The sequence below is a fragment of the Tasmannia lanceolata genome, unplaced genomic scaffold (assembly GCF_043159265.1).
Source record: "Tasmannia lanceolata isolate RefF3 unplaced genomic scaffold, GAP_Taslan_0.1 ptg000037l, whole genome shotgun sequence".
NCBI lineage: Eukaryota > Viridiplantae > Streptophyta > Magnoliopsida > Canellales > Winteraceae > Tasmannia > Tasmannia lanceolata.
Genome location: NW_027518714.1, coordinates 26624204 through 26629420, shown reverse-complemented (window position 1 = coordinate 26629420; position 5217 = coordinate 26624204). Strand labels below are relative to the sequence as shown.

General features: G+C 42.8%; 1 long non-coding RNA gene across 1 annotated transcript; it reads right to left on the bottom strand.

Moving 5' to 3' along the window:
- Positions 1-1307: 1307 nt before the first annotated feature.
- Positions 1308-4964, bottom strand: LOC143862566 (uncharacterized). The gene is made up of 2 exons (XR_013240360.1): positions 4779-4964; positions 1308-1797 (listed from the first exon to the last, which is right to left on the bottom strand). It is a non-coding gene; the product is annotated as an uncharacterized LOC143862566 (long non-coding RNA).
- Between the last annotated feature and the right edge of the window lie 253 nt (positions 4965-5217).

Genomic DNA, 5217 nt, shown 5'->3' with positions numbered 1-5217 from the left:
TCAACTTAGCAGGGAAATGATCTTAAATTTTGCCTAGACCGCCCTTTCAGGTTTTCAGTCTAGCAGATCTTCAAACTCCGCTCTTTTTCTTATTCATCATTTTTTTTTTTTATTGTCTCGGGATCTAGCTCATTAGTTCTGAACACCAGAAGGACTTTTATAGGTAGGATAGGGCTTTTCAAAGAATGGCTTAAGGCTCAACAAAGATTTCGACCGAACCTGTGAACAGGTCGCCTACATATCCCAAGGTAGGAATCAGGTCGTGTGTAGTTCAGGGCGAATGCCCCTAGTTTGAAGATAAATTGTTTGAAGGTTAATTGATATTTTCCTTTTTTTTTTCTTTCTTTCTGGAATAATTGACCTCTCTTCTACTGGAACTTGTCCCTCTTTTTTTTTTTTTTTTTGAAATGATTGAATTTCTTTTCCTTTTTGAATCGACCGAACTCGGTTCAACCGAGTTGCCTACGTACCCCAGTATAGGGATCAGGTCTCGCGTAGTTTGGGGAAATGCCCCTGGTTTGATGGGTTTTCAAGAAAATTTTATTCAGGCTCGAAGGGTTTGCAAACCGGTATTCTTTTGACATTGGTTCTGATTTTGGGATTTATTCGGCCAAAGGGGGCCTTCCGATGTTCAGATTGGCTAGAGTCCGTCTGGTACTGATTATTTTTTTCTTTTTTTTCTCTTTTTTTTTTTTTTTCACGGAGTTTGACGGCATTTCCAGGTAAGATAATGGATTTTCTTCTTTCAAGATTCTAATGCGTGCTTTCGGCTTTCATAGAGCGAAACTTGTTCCTTGACATCCTCCATCTATGGATTTGTAACTCTTGATATCTGATGACCACTTTTCAATACTTGCTCTTGAACTTCTTATCTTGAATTTGTTGGCTTCATGTTATGAATTTGAGAACCAAGGTCATTGATTGGAAATATGAAAGTTATTTCCACTCTATGCCCCTTGCATAGCATATGATATTCACTTCATTCTTTCTTGAACCTTCTATCTGGGTCTTTCTCTTGACATTAATGGTAACGCTTACGGGACCATCTTTTTATCCTCAAAACGGGTTTACCAATTCTTCACACTCTTCAGAGGGTAATGTATTTTCAATCGGCATTTATTGGATCAAGGTTTCAGTGCCAGTGTTTACCACTTCAATTTCATCTTTGAAAGGCTGAGATTGGCGCTCCTCCTCTTGTTCAAGTAATCGTTGTGACTCAAGTGGAGTTTCGTCAATTTTGTTCTCATTTGAGGAGGGAGTCTTATTTTAAGATCAGAAGCACACTTAAGAAATAGACACAAGTGAACTATTGGAACTGAAACTTTATTTAAAGAAAAAGATACTACATCTGACAACCTATCCTGAACATGTTCAGGATTCACAACTCTAAATAAGAAAGGGAAACAGAAGATAACTTGCCTGGACTAGGCATTGACCTTTAACTGTAAGACCGGACTCAACAATTATACTGACCATGATGACTGACTCAACATAAAATAGTAAGTGACTAAAACTTTAACTGCTGCAACTGTTTGGCGTTGAAGACTCGGCGAAGGCTGGTTCGTTCTGAACATCATCATGGCTGATACTTTCAATTTTGGACAATGATGACTGATTCGCATAGGGAAATGCCCCTAGCTCAAGGATTCTGAGAGTGAACTCTGAAGGACTTAGCAAAATAATCTTGAAAAAGGTAGCCCCTAGAGGAGGAACAGACCAGGGGTACAAGCAAGATATCTGGACCAGGCATGATCAGATCATGAGAACGCATAATCGAAAGATTGTGAGATTCTGCATCTGCCAGTTAGGGGATGGCATGAAGATACGATCGAATCGTATGACAGAAGAACGAAAGACGCACGATCAAAAGATTAGATGAGATAGCATAAGATTGCTTTCAACGGATAGATCATGAATGACTAATCCTATGAGATCTTTGGAAATGATGGGATTTATATCCTAACTCAAAGGGAATTTTTTTTTCACATTTTATCAGTGTTACCTGAAGGCATCAACCTTAATCCTAATCTATCGGAGTGGAGAGAGAATCTCGACTCATGACTTTGTTCGTGCATATAAGGACCGATCGTGACCATTGGAAGATGGACCACGGTCTAATCTAGACACAAATGGGTAGGATATCCTAAACTAGGCTCACACATGTGATGCACATGTGTTCGTATACTACATGCATGTGTGGGTTAATCTAGGGGTAAGGCCAAGAGTTCCCTTAGCGCGAATCCATGTTCGATATACTGTACCAGTGTCCGGCGTATCAGTACGTGAACAATAGATCCGTTTACGCACCATAAAGGTACTAGGCTAAGGGTGGAATGCTTCTCTAGCACAGAGGCACCAGGTGATGAAATCCCAGTCAACCATGCTAGATAACACTCCGGGTTCCTAAAATAGGACGTGTGTGAATGTGAGATGCAAGGGTTTAGATGCAAGTGATGTAAGTGTGTGCAATAAGTTCGCGCAATCTATGATGCCTTCAGGTTTTGTTAAATTAAGTTCGAGTAAAATGTGATGAGAGAAAATAAAACAAGACAAACTAATCTAACAAGTATAGAGTTTTTATGAGCCAGTTAAATTAAATTCAAATGAATTATCTTTTGAAATTTTAATGAAGTTAGGTGGTCCCCAGCAGAGTCGCCAGACTGTGGTACCCTGATCCCGCGAGAGGGGTGTGGGGCGCGAGCCGCCGCTCTCTCTCTCTTGGTCTCTCGTATCCACGCGATTGGCGTGTGCATTTTATTATTGATTTGAATTAATCTTTCCTGTGAACTTGGGATCACTAAGGCAATCCGAATTCCACACGAAAGAGACTGACAGAGTCGCCACCTAGATGTGGGATCTAGGACCCGTAATTAACCAGAAATCTAGACTCGCTACCTGGTTACGAGAATGGAAGGTATGGGGAGTTATCCACCACATGCACCATTCTTGCCCGATAATCGGTCTTCGATTCCAAAAGCTAACTCTTTTAAATTTATTTTAAATGGCTCATTCAACTCTATGTTAATGTGCGAACTAAGTGACATGCATCCTATGATCTAATTTCAATGTGAATCCTAAATGTGTATCTTGATTTATTAATTTGTCTGGATTCAATCTAAGTGAAAGTTCTCCTAAAATTCTAATTTCATGGAAAGTCCTAAGTGATTTGATTAAGCATTTACAAGAAAATTAATATACAAAACACCACAATTTGTTTGTGGTGCCGACTCGCGGGTGGTATGCCATCAGACATCCAAGCTGCCTACGTACCCAAGCCTCACTGGGATCAGAGTCGACGTAGTTCGGTGCACCTAAGCTAAGTTACATATGCCTAACTCAACTAAGACACCGACCTAGACGGGATTGACTGTTTCAACAGTTTTAGGAGAAGTTATTTAATTCAAGTTGAAGATTTTATTATCTTAGGATTTCATCTAAGATGCTATATGATTCTCATCTAAATGCAAATGGTCCCTTAGACTAATGCAGGTTTGCCTTACATCCTAGTTTACTAGGCTTGTCCTAGGGAAAGATTGGGTGACTAGTGTAACTAGACCTATGGCACGGTTGCTATACATAGCAAGCGTCCGTGATGAGGCTGGACTCCTAACTCTAGGACTCCCTAAAACCTAAGACTCCCTAAAACTTAGGACACGACACGACACCGGTGTTCCTAAATTGGGCTCTAAGGGTCCTTACGACGGAAACCATAATCCAATGGTTCCGAGAGACACGAGATGAATCGAGATGATGAATAGTGTGAGGGAATGGGAAAGATAGAGAAAGGTGCGACTGAACTTGGGAGTGCCAAATTGCCTACGTACCCCGTGATGGGGATCAAGCCACACGTAGTTCCACTGGGGAGGTTGCTTGGATTTTGGAAAACAGGTTTGGTATTTGGATCAGGAATCGGGTTTGTATTTGAGCATTGGACTTGAGATTCAAAAACATTGATATAGCAATGGGATTTTGGAATTGGGAATTTGCATCAAAGAATTGAGCATATTGGAATCATCAAGGGTTTGAATTTTCGGAATTCAAAGTGGGCGGGCTTATGAGATTCGGCCAAATGGATTCAGACATGCGACTCGGATTGTGTTGGGATATGACTTGGTTGGATTGGGTTAATGGTTAGGGTCAAGTGAGTCGGGTCTAAGTTAGGAGCAAACCCGAGACTAGCCATGGTCTAACTAGGAGGAAGCAGGGTACAAACCAGGGTGCGGACCAGGGTGCACCAGGGTGCGAACCAGCAGGGAACCAGGGTGCGAACCAGCAGGGGAACCAGGGTGCAACCAGCAGGGAACCTGGGTGCAACCAGCAGCGAACCTGGGTGCGAACCAGCAGGGAACCAGGGTGCGAACCAGCAGGGGAACCAGGGTGCAACCAGGAGGGAACCTGGGTGCAACCAGCAGCGAACCTGGGTGCAACCAGGGTCTAACCAGAGTGCGAACCAGCAGGGAACCAGGGTGCGAACCAATATCGAACCAGGGTGCGAACCAGTAGGGAACCAGGGTGCAACCAGCAGGGAACCAGGGTGCAACCAGTAGGGAACCAGGGTGCAACCAGCAGGGGAACCAGGGTGCGAATCAGTAGGGAACCAGGGTGCAACCAGCATCGAACCTGGGTGCAACCAGCAGCGAACCTGGGTGCAACCAGGGTCTAACCAGAGGCTAACCAGGGGGAAAACGGACCCTACATGCTTCCTAACATGGTTTTTCTTTTAAAGTAAAAGATATGCATGAAAACAGACCCTACATAGAATTGAAATAAATGCCTACCTCTTTGGAAACCCACTTTGTGTTTGATTTTTCTTTGATGTTAATTCCTTGAAGATGATTCCTTGCTTGATAATGACTGCTTTTGATATATATCACCCAACGTATAAAATCACCCGATCCGGCAAGGATGGCCGAACCCTTGAAGAGATGAGGGAGAGGGATGAATTTTCTAAGAGAGGGGTTCTTTTTCTTTTCTTTTTTTTCCTTCTTTTCTTTGGTGAGATGAGAGGGTATTTATAGGAGAATGGGATAGGAGGTTAGGTGAGGTTAGGTGAGGTTAGGTAAGGTTAGGTGAGGTTAGGTGATGTTAGGTGAGGTTAGGTGAGGTTAGGTGAGGTTTGGATGGTTATGATGGGAGGAGAGGTTAGGTGAGGTTAGGTGAGGTTTGAATGGTTAGGATGAGAGGAGAGGTTAGGTGGTTTTGGATGGTTAGACCCAG